We start from the raw sequence: 18,616 nt of genomic DNA, 5'->3' as shown, positions 1-18,616 counted from the left end.
CATTCAAAGAAGCTGAATGTTGGAAGATTCAGGACAGACAAAAGGAAGTACTTCTTTACTCAGCGCATAGTTAAACTATGGAATTTGCTCCCACAAGATGCAGTAATGGCCACCAGCTTGGACGGCTTTAAAAGAAGATTAGACAAATTCATGGAGGACAGGGCTATCAATGGCTACTAGCCATGATGGCTGTGCTCTGCCACCCTAGTCAGAGGCACCATGCTTCTGAAAACCAGTTGCCGGAAGCCTCAGGAGGGGAAAGTGTTCTTGCACTCGGGTCCTGCTTGCGGGCTTCCTCCAGGCACCTGGTTGGCCACTGTGAGAACAGGATGCTGGACTAGATGGGCCACTGGCCTGATCCAGCAGGCTCTTCTTATGTTCTTATGTTCTTAACCAACACCTTGAATCGGGCCCGGAAACATATAGGCAGCCAGTGCAGGTGGGCCAGAATCGGTGTTACATGTTCTGACCGCTTGGTCCCAGTTATCAATCTGGCCGCTGTATTCTGCACGAGCTGCAGTTTCCGAACCGTCTTCAAGGGCAGCCCCACGTAGAGTGCATTGCAGTAGTCCAATTTTGAGGTTACCAGAGCATGAACGACTGAAGCAAGATGTTTCCTGTCCAGATATGGGCGTAGCTGGGCCACCAGTCTAAGTTGGTAAAAAGCACTCCATGCCACCGAGGCCACCTGCGCCTCAAGTGACAAGGACGGGTCCAAAAGGACTCCCAAGCTGCGCACTTGCTCCTTCAGGGGGAGTGTAACCCCATCCAGAGCAGGTCGAACATCCATCATCTGGTCAGGGGATCCATTTACTAACAGCATCTCAGTCTTGTCTGGATTGAGCTTCAATTTGTTCGCTCTCATCCAGTCCATTATCGCGGCCAGGCATTGGTTTAGCACCTTGACGGCCTCACCTGAAGAAGATGAAAAGGAGAAGTAGAGCTGCGTATCATCAGCATACTGATGAAAACACACTCCAAAACTTCTAATGACAGCACCCAGTGGCTTCATATAGATGTTAAAGAGCATGGGGACAGAACTGATCCCTGTGGAACTCCATATTGGAGAGCCCAGGGTGTTGAGTAGTGCTCCCCAAGCACTACTTTCTGGAGACGACCTGCCAGATAGGAGCGGAACCACTGCCAAGCAGTACCTCCAACTCCCAAATCCTCAAGCCTCCCCAGAAGGATACCATGGTCGATGGTATCAAAAGCCGCTGAGAGGTCGAGGAGAATCAACAGGGTTATACTCCCTCTGTCTTTCTCCTGACACAAGTCATCATACAGGGCGACCAAGGCCATCTCCGTGCCAAAACCAGGCCTGAAACCCGATTGAAATGGATCCAGATAATCGGTCTCATCCAAGAGTGCCTGGAGCTGGGATGCAACCACCCTTTCCAGAACTTTGCCCAGGAATGGAATATTTGCTACCGGCCTGTAGTTATTAAGATTTTCAGGGTCCAGGGAGGATTTCTTCAAAAGTGGTCTCACCACCACCGCCTTAAGGCAGTTCGGGACCACTCCCTCATATAATGAAGCATTAATCACTTCCCTAGCCCAGCCGGCAGTGCCATCTCTGCTAGCTTTTATTAGCTAAGAGGGACAAGGATCTAACACATAAGTGGTTGCACGCACCTGTCCAAGCACCTTGGCAACGTCCTCAAGCTGTACCGATTGAAATTCATCCAAAGAAACATGACTAGACTGCTCCAGAGACCTCATTTGATTCAACTGCTATAATATTGGAATCTAAGTCCTGACGGATGCAAGAAATTTTGTCCTGGAAGTGCCTAGCAAATTCATCACAGTGTACTTTAGAAAATTCAATCGCGTCCCTAGGGCCAGAGTGTAATAGCCCCTTGACGGTTCGAAAGTGCTCCGCTGGACGGCAGATAGAAGATTGAATAGAGGCAATGAAATGTTGTTTCTTTGCTGCCTGCACTGCCCCAAAATACATCTTATTATAGGCACTCACCAGTGCAAAGTTGCATTCATCAGGAGTCCGTCTCCATCTGCACTCAAGCCTTCTCCTATGTTGTTTCATCACCCTCAGCTCTGGAGTATACCATGGAGCTGTGTGAGCTCTACAAAGGAGAGGGCGCACAGGAGCGATCATGTCAGCTGCCCAGGTCATTTCCGTATTCCACAGATCGACCAGGGTGTCAACAGGAGCGCCAGCCTTATCAGCTGGAAAACTCCCCAGAGCCTTTTGAAAACCATCAGGATCCAGCAGCCTCCGGGGGCTGACCATCTTAATAGGTCCTCCACCCTTGCAGAGGGGGGAAGTTGTTGTGAGTCTAAACTTCAACAAGCAGTGATCTGTCCATGACAAAGGAGCTGATGTAAGGCTCCCTATATACAGATCACTATCACCATGTCCAGTTGCGAAAATCAGGTCCAGAGTGTGTCCTGCCACATGGGTTGGGCTGGTGGTATATTGGGACAGCCCCATGGTTGTCATGGAGACCATGAAGTCCTGAGCTGCCCCAGATAAGACGGCCTCGGCATGAATGTTGACATCGCCCAGTACTAGTAGTCTAGGGGATCTCAACAAAACCTCTGAGACCACCTCCGTCAGCTCAGTCAGGGAGTCCATTAGGCAGCGGGGTGGGCGGTACACCAACAGAATCCCCAATTTGTCCCTCTGGCCCAACTCAAGGTGCAAACACTCAAGGCCAGTAATTACATGGACATGGTGCCTGAAGAGACGGATAGAACTCCTATAGACCACAGCAAACCCCCCTCCCCGGCCCTCAGATCTACCGTGATGCTGAACTGAGTATCCCGGTGGGCACAGCTGGGAGAGTCCAACTCAAATAAACTAGTACAATGATGTGTTCCCAATTCCACCTACTTTGGCCACACCCATTTTTGCTATGGCCTTGCCTATTGCTGGCATGCAGCCCCCAGAAGATTAGTCCACAATAAAATGTAGCTATTCAGTGGAAAAAATTGACCCCATCCCTGCTTTAAATGTCTATATACAAGCACCAGGTATCATAGTGGAAGAATAAATTGTCTGTTCTCTAATTTCCAAAGCAAAAGAAGGCTGAAAAAGATAATCTTGGATCATCTACTTCTTACTTTGGAGAACCTCCATATGAATTTGAATATATTTTTCATTAAAAAAAACCCTATTTAAACATTTATACCCTCACTGCCAAATCTCAATGAGGAGCCAGTTCCAAGCCAGCCATCTCCTTCACTGTCATATTTTTCATTTTTTATTCCTTTACTACAATGATATCTATCTTAATATTGTGGGGGTTTTTTCAATACAGACAGAATATTTTTCCCTGATAACACAGCGGGCTAATGGATTTTGCAAGGAAAATATGTATAAAATGTCAACAATAGATAAATACTGGAAACAATCAAAGAGACAGTCTCACCAGAGCCCCTGATATACATCTGTTAATATCTTGCACTGGATATGAAAGGCTGTTACTTTTAGGAAGTCAGGTTATATGTGTGTTCAGTTGACAACACCACCCTGGCAGTTGGGTTCTTGCTTTGAATAGGTTCAATTCTCCCCACCACCCCCACTGTAAATACAAAATCTGAATCTGAATAAGATATTTTTGCTTGGTTGCGGTATTAATCGCTCAGACTGAACATCATCGTTCTTTTGTGTGGCATGTCTGCCTTGGGATTAGGGCAAAGGAAGGACCTGAAATTGTTAGGATGGATGTTGTGTGTGTGTCTGTGTGTGTACAGGCACATATACCTTGCACTCAAATACAAATGTTGGTTTTAGGCTTCATCGAGCAAAATCTTCTGGATTCACACTGGTCGCTGTCATATTTCCATAGAATCACAAAACTGGAACAAACTCAGCTAGTGCTCTACTGAAACCACACCCTCTGTCCAAACCCCTTTTGAAAGTGGGGTTATTTTTCTGCCACTTTCATGAGAGGGGGTTCAATGGCATTATATTGGAGGGTGCAAGGATTTATCCTACTTGCTCCGTCTTTAAATTTAGTATGAAGTAGTCCAGTGGTGCACATTCCTGCTTTTACCTTTTTTTTTTTTTTTACTTTCACAATGACTTCTCAGTCTCCTGAATTATTTTAAAGATTATGCCTGGCTAGAATTAGTAAGCAAAGTATTGTAATTTTCTTTTTTTGTGCAGCCTGCTAACACTTACCTTTTTCACTTGGACCATTAAATAAACTTTTTAAATTAGAAAAAGCAGTTGATTAATGGTCTATGCTGGGATGGTCTTGCCCACATCTGACTGCTCTGCCTTACACAGAAGTTGAGGATCATCTGATTTTCTCACATGTTCAGTCTCAGTACCATAACAGCATTGGTGGGGATGAGTTTGCCTCACACACCGTTACTTGGGAGAAGACTCAAGTTGGTCTTTCCCAGGGGTAGAGGATCTGGTGATCTCATGGGCAGGAGTGCCCAATAAGAGTGGGTTATCAGGCCACTATTTAGGCCTGGTACACCTCTTCCCCTCCCTTTCTCTCATTGCAGTGTCCACCCTCCCTCTCTCTACAGTGTGGCTTTGGCTAGTCACCTTTCTGGGGTCTGAGTAGAAATGTGGGGGAAAACCCCTGATTGGCACTTCAGGACTCCTCTTTTTCACCTACTGCACGCTGTAGGGTTATTTGTTTATTGATGTGTCAGTTAATTCAGTCAGTTTGGCATGCAGTGCAGGCAGGTAAGGGAAATTAAGACCTTAGTTGGCAATCCTTTGGGAGAAGTGGGTTGACAGTGGGATCTACATGCTAGATCAGTTGGTAGGGACAGATGGAGAATATGTAAGGTTTCCTATATTGCAGTTTAGATAAATCATTTACCAGCAAGTGCTGAATGGCAATATTTACAATTTCAACACTGTTGGAATCAATCGGTGACCCGTCTGCTTTCAGTAGTGATGGAATCTTCTCTCTTTTTAAGTTCCATTTTTAAATGTGTCCCCCTGGTAGTCACTAATGATCCGATTCCTTTTTCCTCCTATATCTTTTCATTTTTCTGATCTTTTCCTATATATAGATATATTTGCTTTCCATAGAATTATCAATTTTATCATCACTATTTATGCACAAGTCTCCACTGGTATCGATCTTTATTCTGAACTCTGTAATTATTGCCTGTTTACATTCCTTTTCAAGTGCATTGCACAACAAATTAAGGCAGATAATCAAGTCAGTGTCTTCTCCCTGCTGCTTACAATCAACACCTCATTCCTGTTTGCTGCTGTCAATTACAATCAATACGTCATTGACATCAGTGAAAAGGAATACACATTTGAAGAGCTCACATAGAAAATAGATTGAAATAAATAGTGTGAGTGATATTTTTATCAAAGCAAATCTTTAAAAAAAGGAATTGGAAAAGAAGAAGAATGAATTGGAAACCAGGCGTGGAGAGTTGCTACTTCAAAATTCTCTTCAAAAAGATAGAGAATATCAGAAATAATAATTAATAATCCGATGGCAAATCCGATTATGCAGAAACAGAGACCATTGCTAGCTTAGAGCAGCCTTTCCCAACCAGTGTGCCTTCAGATGTTGTTGGACCACAAGTTCCATGTTTCCTGACCATTGGCAATGCTGGCTGAGGATGGGAGTTGTGGTCCAACAACATCTGGAGGCACACTGATTGGGAAAGGCTGGCTTAGAGTGTCTCAGCATCCCCTAAATTATTGGACAGAATAATTGGATCTCTACAGAAAACCAAACCTACAAGTGTTGTTTATAATAAAATTGAGATTGATTCAGGGAAAAAAATGATATTCTGGGTATATTGACCTTTCCACCACTATTCTGTCTCTTGAGTCTTTGCTCAGGGTCTGTTGGCAAAACATAGATGGTAGAAGCACTGCCCATTTACAAATAAAATGCAGGATGCCTCCTAGTTATTCTAGTAAGAAAGAAAGGCATGAGTGTTTGCCTGTCTGTTAAAAGGCCAATTGGGCTCTCCAAGGAAATGAGTTCTATGATTTGAGTGCCCAACCTGAAAAGGCTGCATTTCTTACCCCACCAACTGAACCTTCAGTGACAACAAAGCAAGGAAGAAAGCTCAAGAACAGAGCAGGGAAGCAGCCTCATGTGGAAAAGACAGTTCCTCAATTACCCTTGTCCAAAACAACTTAGCTTCACAGGTAATAATCAGAACTTTAGGAAATACACACTTTGGATTCAGTGAGGGAAGTTGGTTAGTCAAGGCCAGTCTTGACATAATTGCATGTATATACAAAAAGAAAGTTCCAAGATTCCAAGTCTTTGTCACACTTCACATTGTAGCATGATTTGAATAGGCCTGCTGGATCAGACCAAACACCCATCTAGTCCAGCTTCTTGTTCTTACAGTGGTCAACCAGATGCCCATGGGAAACTTATAAACAGAACCCGAGTGCAGCAACAATCTCCCCACATCTGATTCCTGCAAAAGGTATTCAGAGCCCTATTGCCTCCAACAGCATCACAGCTAGTAACCATTGAGAACCTTCCCTTAAAATAAAAAAAACCTCATTATTTTGAACTTTAGCTTTCATTTGTTCTGCCTGCCTGTACGGGGTGATATCCAACTAATTCATACTTAGGGTAGACCCATTGACATCTATAACTAAGTAACAAGCTCATTGGTTTCAATAGGTCTGCTCTTAGTGGGAATCGGATAGTGCTTATTTTGTTTTGTTCAATATTGTGGTTTTATTATGCTATTGGTTTCCATTGTGGTAAGCCACTTTTCGTAAGCCACTGGTTAAGGAATGGATACATTCCCGTTTAAATAAATGAATTTTTCAGATTTAAAAAAAAGTTATTTTTTGATATAGGGGAGGAAGAAGCTTAGATATGTTAAAGTGAGACCAAACTGTTTTAGGGAGCAATTGACATCCCACTGAATGGCATATCTCCCACATATTTTAATGTTTGTGGATGGCCCCATTAACCTTAGTACTGCCTTAGTGCTCAACTCTTAACCTTAGTACTCTTCTAATGGTTGTCTTCATTAACCTTAGCCCTCAACTCAGTTGTAATCCTTGGCTTAAGTAATCAGAAAACTGAAAGTGGACATATCTCCTCTGGCATCTAAAACACCCCCACAGTTTGTTAACTGAGGCAACAAGAGTAATGATATTTAAAATGAACTTTGAATGTTTGGTATGTGTCTTTTTCTTTTTCATTTTTTTAAAAAGCAGGGGCTAACTGCCTTGGGTAATAAACATACATCTGGCAAAGAAAAGGAAACAAGTGTTCTATTCTGAAATTGTTTCTCCCTTTTAGATCTTGCTTTGCAACCTATCTATGGCAAAGGCAGAGGAGGAGTATACAGAAACTGTGAATATCAATTCAAGATATCAAATATGCTGATATTTGTCCTCTAGTTTCTCAAAGGTTTTCTCCCACCAAAAAAAAGAGACTTCAATTTAGCTGCCATTTGCAGGGCACTTAACAATTTATTTAGAATTTTGCAAGTTTGGAGACTTGGGCTTACCTTATTGTTGTGATTAGTTAAAAGCAGCCTGTGTGTTGCCCTCAATTTCTCCAACACTCTGCAACCTCCACAGCTGCTCACACTTACTGATCAGAAAAATGTTCAATGGGAGGAGTTACCTCATGACATCTTCCCAACATCTTGAAGTGTTGGACGCCAGGGAAGCTGATGATGAAGAACCTGAGATTGGTGTCCTCACAAATTTTCTTTTTAAAGGAAATATTTCTTTTTAACTTTTTTTTAAATTGCACTGATTTCTTTAAAAGTAAAAAAAAAACCTTCACTAAAATCAGTCAGTCAGTCATCACAATCTGTGAGGAGCATAAGGGCATTAAGGGTTTTTCAGGAAGCCTAAGTACCCAGGAAGGCTGCAGAATGCATATCCTTGGAGATACGATTTGTAGAATTAAACAAAGGATTCACTAAACCCCTTCACAAGGTAAGCACATAACAAAACCTTATCCCTCTCATAACATGATATACATGTATAATGATATTAGAACTTTGAGCCATCAACTGAAACTGAATATTGGAAGATTCAGGGCAGACAAAAGAAAGTATTAATTCACCAAACACGTAGTTAAACTATTGAAGTTGCTCTCACAAAATGTAGTGAGGAACCACCAACATTTTCACACAGGGCCCATCTACTTCTCCTCCTGTCTCACACCCAGGGAGGGCCAGCCTTCTGCCAGTTACAGACGCTGACTCTGAAGGCATCTGGCAACTTTCTCCTATCATTCAGTTCATTGCACAGGCTCTCACCCTGTGCAGGAACTATACATGCACCACATACCCTCCCCACCACCAATCTCCTCTAGATTAGTTTAACAAGAAACAAATTAAAAAGAAAAGGTAATAGAAGCAGAGTAGCACCCTTGCCCTTGGGGTTGCCCCTTTGGTGGCAACCCCACTGGCGGCAAACCCACAGCCCATGGGCAGCTGGGCTTTTATGCCTCCTGCCCCAGCCAGCAGCTGATGCAAGAAGCTGCAAGATTGACTGCAGCCTCTCTCTGGAACCAGGGTAAGGCAGGGGGTCCCAGTCCTTGCAGCACTTTAGAAAAATGTTTAAAATAGATTCTATTATCATCTCTAGTTTCTTTTTTAGATGTTATGGCAAGAAACGGATGAAAATAAGAGAATGAAGTCCTGGTAACGTGTATATTCCCTCATTTACAACATTATATTGAGCCCTTCTATTTTTTTATTTTTTTTTAGTTTTCATTTATGATTTTCCAAACACATAACAAGGACTCAGTGCACACTCTGGATTCCAAAGCACTTGAAAAACAATAACAAGAAAATATTAACTCTCCCCCCTAAACAGTTTCATGTATTATATCAAATTTTTTTTTTATTTCATAAACGATAAAACCATAACTGGTCATGTAAGAACATAAGAAGACCCTGCTGGATCAGGCCAGTGGCTCATCTAGTCCAGCATCCTGCTCTTACAGTGGCCAACTGGATGCCCATGGGAAGCCCTCACACAGGACCTGAGTACAAAAGCTGTCTCCCCTTCTGTGGTTTCCAGCAACAGGTATTCAGAAACATATTGCCTCCGACTGTGGAGACAAAGTATAGCCTTTGATACCGTTATCCTCCATGAATTTGTCTAATCCTCTTTTAAAGCTGTCCAAGTTGGTGGCCATCACTGCCTCCTCTGGGAGAGAGTTCCATAGCTTAACTATATGCTGCATGAAGAAGTACTTTCTTTTGTCTGTCCTGAATCTTCCAGCATTCAGCTTCATTCACATCCATGAGTTCTAGTGTTATGAGAGTGGGAGAAAAACCTCTCTGTCTACTCTCTTTGTGCCATGCATAATTTTCTCCACTTCTATCATGTCACTTGCCTTTTCTCTAAACTAAAAAAGCCTCAAATGCTGCAACCTGTTCTCATAGGTGGTCACTCCACCCCCTTGATCATCTTGGTGATCATTCACTTTTTTGAACCTTTTCCAATTCTACAATATCCATTTTGAGGTGAGGTGACCAGAACTGTACACAGTATTCCAAATGCAGTTCCACCATACATTTGTATAAGGTATTATGCTATCAGCAGTTTTATTTTCAGTTCATTTCCTAATGATCCTTAGCATGGAATTTGACTTTTCAACAGCTGCCACACAAATCCTTTAAAGCAATTGTTCCAGAGTAAGATCATTTACAGTTTTGCGTTGGTAGGCTATTGTTTGGTGTGCTGCTACAAGCAGAAAAGCTATCAATTCCTTATGTTTCAAAGCTTTTTGTTTATCAGCAAAGAATGCTAATAATGCCAGCTTTGGGTCATATTCAGTTTTTTGCCTAGTCATTGTTTCTATCTCCCTGAAAAACTGCTCCCAAAATTGTTTGTCTTTGTCAGAGCTTCACCACATATGGAAAAATGTCCCTAGATGATCACATTCCCTCCAGCAGAGAGCTAATTTGTGAATTACTGTGGTGGCATTCTAATGGAGTGTAATATTATATGTGTACAATCTTAATATTGTTTTCCTTTATTTTTGCAGATAAATTCTGTTCCAATCATTCTCTTCTATTTGATAATTTAAGTTCTCTTCCTACGTGTGTTTTACAGTTTTTAGTCATCATACCATCCCATTCATCATTCTGTATATTGTGAATAATAATTTCTTAATTGTATAAGTCAAATTCAATATTAAATGTTCCAGGTGCTGAAGTGGTCTGGTATCTTGGTTAGATACTTTCAAATTAGCTGGAAAGTGTGTAATTTGGTGAATGGGTAACCAAATTTGTCTCTGGTGAATCCCAATTCACCCTCCCCTGTTCACCAGTAGCCTGTTCCCAGGGTCCCATTGCTACAGCAACTGCCCAGGCATCCCCACACTGCTGTGACATCCTTTTTACTTCTCTCTGACCAGAGCACAGCTCCTCTTGTGGCAATGGCCTCCTGCGGCCTAGTGGTAGTACAGGCTCGTGGTGGTATGCCCAGGCACTTGCTGTGGAAACAGGGCTTTGGGAGTGGGTTGTGAGGAGGCCTGGCAGAAAGGAGTCTGCAGGGCACTTCTTTGCTAGCACCTTCATTGCAGGGATACATAGCCTTGGTGTGTGTGCGTGTGTGCATGTGCGTGTATCAATGACACACATGCATTCAGTATGCCTCTGTCTTGGAATTGCTTTTTAATATATTTTTAAACCTTCTTTTTAAAAATGTTTTTAATGATACTTTGTTTTAGTATGTTTTTAATGTTTGTTGTGTTTTAATACAATTTGAAGTCTGTTTTTATGATGTTTTAAAGTGTCTTTAGTGCTTTTGTTTGCCGCCCTGAACTCCTACTGGGAGAAAGAGTGGGATATAAATCAAATAAATAAATACATAGTTACACATTTGTGTAACTGAAAAATATGGATGATCAATGTAATGTGAAAAATAGGGATGATCAAAACAATGCTCATTATTTTTAAAATATTGTTGCGCACCTCCCTAATCTCCGAGTGGTGAGATTTCAGGGGTCCCTGTGCTCCCCCAGGGTTTGGTTTCCTTTGGGAAGAAGGTCAGCGGAGACTGCGGTGTCTTTTTTTTTTTTTTAATAATTTTTATTCAAATTTTCATAAAGCATAGAAAACAAAATCATAAAACATTCAAAGACAAAAAACAAAACAAAACAAAAATGATTAAACAAAAAAATAAAATAAAATAAAATGTTGACTTCCCATTTGTCACATATCAAATCAGTTATAGGTCTACAATATATAACAATCCTGTCTCTTAAATCATATTATAAAATCACTTTCCTCCAGTAGTTATCTTAATTAATCATCAAATCTCATAAACATTACTTTATTCTTTCCACAAAAAGTCAAAGAGAGGTTTCAATTCTTTAAGAAATATATCTATCAATTTTTCTCCAAATAAACATGTCAATTAATCCATCTCGTTAATAATTATAATAATCTTATTGTCATAACCATAGTCCAAATAAAGATTTCGATTAATCCATCTCATCAGAATCTGTTAGGTCCAATAATTTCAATAGCCATTATTCCATTATCCCTATTAGTTCCATCTTCCATCTTCAATAGTCCTGTTAAGTCCAGTAATTTCAGTGTCCAATCTTCCATTATCAGTATTCCATAATAATCTTGCTGTTGTAGCCATAGTCATATAATAAGAGTCTGATGGGAATTTCCTCTATCCCAAATATTTTCTTGCCATCCATTCTGAATAAGTTGCTGAAATACTGTTGTAAAGTCATATCTGTGTTCTTCTTTTTTACAAAATGCACTGGCTCATCTCTTAAGAGTTTTTCCATTGTCACATGGCTGCAGTTAATTCCATAGATTTTCTCTATATCAAGCTCCATCACATCATTCCAGTCCAGAAGATTATCCAAGCCATTGATAACTTTATCTCTAATATCTTCATTAATTTCTTCAGAGATAACGTTAAATTCCAAACAGTAGATTTTATTTCTAAAATCCATAAACTCCAGATCTTTTTCCAATTCCACATTTGTTCCAATCTCCAGGGCTTGTATCTTCCCTTTATTTTTTCTTTTCTCATCTCTGATCTCATTCTCCTCTCTCACAGGGTCCCCTATTTCTTTAAGCTCCTGCGTCATTTTGCTCAGTTCAATTTTCAGCTCCTTACTACCCTGTCGCAGGGTTTGTTTCGTTATCTCAATCTCATCCATTATTTTCTGAAACATAATTACTTCCAGATTCTCAGCCACTTTCTTGATTGCCATTTTTAAAACCACGAAAACAAAGCAAAACAAAAATAAAGAAGAACCACTTCTTATTTCAGCAACAATTGGGTTAATATTCCAGGCTTGATGACATCACAGTATAAACAGAGCAACCTGCCTTATCTCTCTTGTGCAAGAATGCAAAACAAATTTAGTTCCCAGCATCAAAACAGTTAGTGGCGTTGTGAAGAAGCAGATTCGTCAAAATAAAATAGACCAAAAAAAGAATAGTCCCGGACAATATAATATTCCTCGGAATAGAAATCAGGAATAGAAATCCCTCTTCTGTTTATTATCTTTAGAATGCACTTCCAGGACAGCTTTTTGCGACAGAAACAGAGATAAGCTGTTAATTTCGTGAATAACAGAGAAGAGCTATATCTCACCCAGAAGTTGTCCAAAGCCGATCAATCTGACAAATCTCCTTTTGCTGCAACAATTTAAACCAAGTAAAAAAAATAATAGAAAGAAGGGTGCTTGCCTGTTAGTCCGTTCTCTCTTTGAAGAAAAGATAAACGTATCGCTTAAGCAGATAGAGCTTGTTCGGAAGTCCGTCCGGCATTGTTGGCTGGACCTTATCTCATAAATTAATGAAATCCAGTCCTCCCAACAAAAACAGGCTTTGAGGTTGATCTCTACGTTTCTCCCTGCCCGGGAGAAATTTCATCAGTCAAAAAAAAAAATGTTCTGACTGATTTATATCTGAATAAGCTTCTTTTGAGGCGGGAGCCCGTCCCAAAAGCAGGCACAAGCGAAGTCACCCTTCCCGGAAGTCGAGACTGCGGTGTCTTTATGAAATATGATTTATTTATTTACACACATTCCAACCTGAGCTTAGGATGGAGGGGTTCAAGGCATCAGCAGTCCAACATCCAGCTTTTCCATCTGGGTTGCAGGAGGCACCCTAAAGGCCGTGGTGCAGAGAGCCAGTCTCTCTGCCTGCCTTCCAGTTCCCAGCAATTCTCTAGACACACTCAAACTACAAGCCTCTGCTGGGCTCCAGCAGGGGGGGGGGGAAGCTTTCCTGAAGAGTTTCAATGACAAAAGGGTCTCCCTGGCCCATTCACTGTTGCTATGCAACTGATAGCCCCATTATCTTACCTGGCCACTCTATTTGATTAACAAAGGAGATTCATCTGGCTAGCAGAGCCAGCCCCCAGGCATAGGATTCCAAATCAGAGGCTGGAAAGGTGACCCACAGGAATCATCCATCCCAACCCCCATGCTCATAACACTACCCCCTTCTCTGAAAAAGGTCTGTCCCAGACCTGCAAACAAACAACAGAATAACAGCTTTTCCTACAAAGAAATAACAGGCACAGGTTAGTAAGACATTAAGATATACATCATTAAAAACATAGTCATATTACAGTCTCATTTCCACACAAGTTCAAAAACAGTCCATTCCCTTACAGCACATCTTCAACTAACTGCTCTCTCTTTAGGCTTCCTCTTCTTTCTTGGAGCCCCCAGTCACAGTTCTGCATCCAAACAGCTTACCCAGTCCTCATAACTTGGCAGTGGCCAAGATACTGTGTTCCCGACATGTTTAAGCATGCCCTCAACCACATGCACATTTTCCTTGCTCCCCCAAACAGTTGTACATACACCCACAATGCAACAATCACAGACTAGTAAATCTTAACATTAAAACCTTACTGCAAAAACCTATCAACATAATTCCTAAAAAATCATTTAACAGCTCATATCCCCACACTCATGCAAAAAAGCACAAATCAACAGCATTTCAAAAAGGCAATACCATCAGAAAAACTCCTACAGCAAATCAGTACACAGTCCCATAAGCACAACCCTCACCCCCAGACCATGCGGTTGCCAAAATGGTCCTTTGTCTTGGAGCTTCATGGAGTTCCCAGTCCAAGCTGATCCCTACTGCGGCCTGCAGGGGGTTGGGACTCCTCTCTAGGAACAGATTTGTTTCCTCATCAGCACATGGCAGGCTGTAGCCGTTTTCTTCCCACTCTCTGCCCTGGGAAAAGCCTTTAAACCAGTCCACTTCATCTGCCCCAAACTCCGAATCAAAGCTCTGCCACAAGTCTTTATCTGGGGGCATCTTCTTCAGAATTAGCTGGCCTAGCCCACCCAGGTTGGCAGAAATAAATCTTCTCAGTCCTCCCTCACAATCTCCAGTGTAAATCATGGGCCCAAACAGAGGCAGGTAACCCTCCCAGTGTCTCTTGCCCTCTAAACTCACAGGGCACTGGGTGCCTCTCACTGCTGCAATTTACCCAGGGACTGCACCCATCTTAGGAGCTGCATCCCACCCTATAATACCATTTGGGGCACCCAAGGGGCAAAGTCAATTAGGGATTTTATCTCACTCATCTCTCCAGGCGCTGGCAGCAACTCTTGCACACACAACTCCAGCTTTTCCTCCTGCACTTTCTCTTCCACAGCTGGCACACACGGGGCGAAGAAATCTATCAACAGCGGCTCTTCTCCAGCCTCTAGTTCACCTTTCTCCAAGGCTTTTGCTTCCTCCTGCACCACTTCTTCAACAGCAGGCACACAGGGAGCAGAGAAATCTATCAGCAGCATCTCTTCTCCAGCCTCTATTCTACTTTCTTCCAAGGCATCTTCCTCTTCATTTTCCAGCCTGTTCTCCTTCAACTCTTGGGGCTTCACTTCCAGCTTTCTGCTATCTTTCCCCCAGCAGGCTCCTGGACAATCAAAACTTCTTCCTCCTCCGCTACCGACTGCAACTCCTTACAGTCCAAACCCGCCAGCTGCCCATTCACTTTTTTGATCCCTGGAGCCACCCCCATCTGGGTGCTCTGCAGCTGGACTCCCGGGTCTTTCTTGACCCCTTGTAGCAGCTGATCAGGCAGGGCTCTCAACTCATCACACGGGGTCTCCTTTTCCCCTCCAAAGGTGCTTCCCAATATCTCCCTCATTTGTTGCCAGTGCTCCTGGTGGTCTCTTTGTCTTTGCTCCTGTTCTTCTTGGCGCTCACGTTGCCTTTGCTCCTGTTCTTCTTGGCGCTCTTGTTGCCTCTGCTGCTGGCCCTCCTGGCGCTCTTGTTGCCTTTGCTGCTGGTATATCAATTTTATCTGTTCCAGCAGGGTTGCTGTTATCCCCTCCATCTTGACTCAGGCACACCTTGCTCCCAATGCTTTCCCCAGGAAACTCAATCCCACTTCTGACACCAGTGTTGCGCGCCTCCCCAATCTCCAAGCGGTGAGATTTCAGGGGTCCCTGTGCTCCCCCAGGGTTTGGTTTCCTTTGGGAAGAAGGTCAGTGGAGACTGCAGTGTCTTTATGAAATATGGTTTATTTACACACATTCCAACCTGAGCTTCAGAATGGAGGGGTTCAATGCATCAGCAGTCCAATATCCAGCTTTTCCATCTGGGTTGCAGGAGGCACCCTAAAGGCTGTGGTGCAGAGAGCCAGTCTCTCTGCCTGCCTTCCAGTTCCCAGCAATTCTCTAGACACTACTAGCCTCTGCTGGGCTCCGGGGTGTGTGTGCTCTCCTGAAGAGTTTCAATGACAAAAGGGTCTCCCTGGCCCCATTCACCATTGCTAGGCAACTAATAGGCCCATTATCTTATCTGACCACTCTATTTGATTAACAAAGGAGATTCATCTGGCTAGCAGAGCCAGCCCCCAGGCATAGGATTCCAAATCAGAGGCTGGAAAGGGGACCCACCAGAATCAGAGGCTGGAAAGGGGACCCACCAGAAGGGACAGTCAGCACCAGTCCAGTCCCCCTTCATTGGGGAAGAAGAAGTTAAACAATAAGGGCAAGAGATGTAAATCGTATACAGAGCAAGAGTGAAAAGTCCTCCTCTCACTCTCAAGGTCATCCCCCACCCAACAAGAAGCACAAGCAACTTAGGCAGGCAAATATGGAGAATTTTGTGTGTGTGTGTGTGTGTAAGATGGGTCCACAATGGGTCCACAAGATGGAAATTTCCAAAGCTCACACCAGCCTGCTCCTGAAATCAAACCACTTTGCTTGCTGCTCTGCATGCAGTGCCATCTAGGATCACCTATGTAGGCTATGCTACTAAATGTGCTACTGAATCAGCCTCCACAAACAAAAGTACAGGGAGAAAAAGGAGACCCTTTTTAGTTGAATCGGACAGTCTACAAAGCACCTTGGACTAAGGCAGGCTGTTTTTCAAACCTCTGAATCAGGGTCTGAATCTTGTGGTCGATAAACACCCCTGGTATATATTTCTAAACCAGAGAGAGAGATGGACTGCCTTCAAGTCAATTCCGACTTATGGCGACCCTTTGAATAGGGTTTTCATGGTAAGCAGTATTCCTACCATTGCATCTCTAAACAAGAATATATAGAATATCAGCCTCAGTGATGAAAAAAAAAACACATGTGATCTGTATACACACTTAGAGTGCTTAGAGGACAAGGCTCCTGCACCTTTGATAGCTGAGTAGAAGATGAGATTTCAGTAGGTATAGCTTCAATAAAATTATATTGATAAACTGATTTTCCCTCTTCTCCACAACTATTAAAAGGTATATGACCCCTATCCTCTTTTACACCATCTTACACACATTTTGTTAAATCAATTTGAGCATTTCTAACACCGATTCAACTTTTAAAAAAGTGTTTTGATTCTACATTTTGTTCGCTTGTTTGCAAAAATCTCCTCTTGTGTTTCATATTTAAACATGCTTGTAAATTAGGTGAACTGAAGGAGAAAGGCAGCAATGCTCATCCTAATTTTACTCAGTTTGGATCAGCTGGGCAAAGCAAAGAGTCAGCCTTGAGCAGAATGTGGTACTCAGAGGTGCAAGGTTAACTGAGACAAACAGAGGCCAGTGCTAAAGGATATTTCATAAATGGAGTGAATTTCATTTTGACACAAAATATTTCTGACACAGGCTGTCATAAAATAGGTTTATGAGAGGAGAAAGTAAAGCAGTCAAACAGAGTTTGCCTGTTATAAACATTGAGTCCAGAAGACATTATATGAAGAATATGGAGAACCTGTTTTTCAGGACAGCTAAGGATTTAGTGAATTTTGGAAGGTCGCTTTTACTAGCAAATTTGGAACAACATTAGCTTTCTCATATCTCTCAGGGATTTGCCCCTGATATAAGGGAGGTATAATATAGAATCTTCCTAGAACAAGATTTATTTATTTTTAATGATAACTATAACCTTTATGAGATCATGCATTGCTAGCTGTCCAGATGACCTATTAAAAAGCTTCAAATTTAAATGAGGGCAACAGAGGTCCAGACTTCAGGCCCACAGAGGTGGTGGTTGGCCTGGATACACTGAAATAGCCCTTGAGAAAAGGGGTGTTCACATGTCACATTCAACAATAGTGCAGCCTTTGTACCCGTGTGCACAAATAGTTGTGGATCAGTAACTGGTTAAGAAATAGGAAGCAAAGAGTAGAAATACATATAGTTTTTCCCAGTGGAAGGATGTAGAAAGTGGAGTATTTTGACCTGTTTTGTTTTTGTTGTTTTGTTTCTTACTTGTTCATAAATGACATACCGTTAAGGGTGAGCAGTGAGGTGGCCAAATTTGCTGATGTACAATCCAACAAGTGTACATTCTTTAACATAAAACTTGTATATGCTTAGATACAGCCTATACTTGTGTTTGGTGTAAATGTATGAACAAGCCTAAAATTATCCTTTCATTAGCGCAAATGTACATGCACAGATATAGATGCCCAATGCTTTTTCCATCTAATCCACTGCATAGAGCCAAGCAGCTGTCTCAACATCTCCCACACATCAATACATTTGCTGTCCATAATATATTTGTCACTTGTACAATCAAAAGCATTTCGACAGAAAATAAGATGATTTGTCTTGCTGGATCAGACTGAGCTGAGAAATTGAATCTTCTCTTTACTTTGCCAGTTTGATCTATTTTGTCGCTTCTTTGTGAAAGTGCCAGGCCATTATGCTGGCTGAGGTGAGTGTGTGCAGAGTGGGGAGGGCTGTTTATCAAAGGGGTAGCTGGGGAGGAAGACTGGTTTTCCATGTGCTTTCTTTGGTCACATACAGCAACCAGGGAGCAGATAATCCTTGCCCTTCCTTCAGCATTTGTTTTATGTATAAGATTTGAATCTCACCTTTAGGGGTAGGTGGATCTTTTCATTTCGGTTTTGTTTGGTTTCTTAGTTTTCCAATCTTAAATTCAGTTCTTCACATTTCCACATCAGTTCCCTTTAAAAAAAAGTTTTCATGAAAATTCATCAGCATTTTAGCACTAATTTCTCAAAATATTCACATTTTCCTATATAATTTTGCCTAATCTACACACGTCTGCAAAGCAATTTTTCTCTAATATAATGCATTTTGCATGCTATTTTCACTAATATATGCATTTGTATTCACACTTTACCCTAGCATATGCATTTTTGTACACATTACATGACTGGAGGACTGTATTGCAAAATTCAGACAAGTGTGAATTCTGAAGGATGGCTGTGTTTTGGTTCACAT

General features: G+C 42.0%; 1 long non-coding RNA gene across 1 annotated transcript in view; it reads left to right on the top strand.

The window, feature by feature from the left end:
* The first annotated feature begins 7,533 nt into the window (after positions 1-7,533).
* LOC133378332 (uncharacterized) overlaps positions 7,534-18,616 on the top strand; it is a 47,360-nt gene continuing 36,277 nt past the window's right edge. Inside the window, exon 1 of the long non-coding RNA XR_009760961.1 lies at positions 7,534-7,891. This is a non-coding gene — a long non-coding RNA (uncharacterized LOC133378332). The remainder of the gene's footprint in view (positions 7,892-18,616) is intronic.

Source organism: Rhineura floridana, chromosome 2 (assembly GCF_030035675.1).
Source record: "Rhineura floridana isolate rRhiFlo1 chromosome 2, rRhiFlo1.hap2, whole genome shotgun sequence".
Classification (NCBI taxonomy): Eukaryota; Metazoa; Chordata; class Lepidosauria; order Squamata; family Rhineuridae; genus Rhineura; species Rhineura floridana.
Note: the sequence above shows the minus strand (reverse complement) of the source record. Positions and strands in the feature narration are given on the sequence as shown.